Raw genomic sequence first — 619 nt, forward strand, 5'->3', positions numbered from 1 at the left:
TATATCAACTGGGCAATAGAAGCCAACAGAAGCAGCCATGTGGTGTGGTACCAACACTTCGAGTATGGGAAATGTAAGATTAGGCATTCAGGAAGGCCTGCTCCATGGTTTCACAGAGAAGTTGAGGCCAAGCAATGCTCGGCAATGCTCGATTGCTGTGGGAAGACCCTAAGAAGCCCTTGTCTTAGGCCAAATAGAAAGAAGAAATAATACACTAGGGAACACATCCTGGTGCACAGTACCAAGGTCATGGGCTGATGACAGCATTAACTTCCAAAGAGGACCAGTGGTCCTCTGCAGTAACCTAAGGCACAATAGTCATTCCCCTTACACACCTGAATCCAGAGTATTCAGCCTGGTGAGGCAGACCTATAGAAAGACTCCTCCTGTGGAGATCAGACAAGTGGTTGCTAGTGATAGATCCTCTGACTTAGGCTCCTGAGAGGCCACTGTCAGTACCTGCTTCCCCTTCCAGGACTGAGGATTACCTCAACCCAGATGAGGCATAAAATGTCCTTCATCCATAATTCCAAAGCACTTGTTTCATTTTCTGTACCTCAATTCTTCAATCTGTCACAATGTCCTTCACCAAATTTTGGTTAAGATTCTCATGCTTTGT

This window comes from Mastomys coucha, chromosome X, assembly GCF_008632895.1.
Source record: "Mastomys coucha isolate ucsf_1 chromosome X, UCSF_Mcou_1, whole genome shotgun sequence".
Lineage (NCBI taxonomy): Eukaryota > Metazoa > Chordata > Mammalia > Rodentia > Muridae > Mastomys > Mastomys coucha.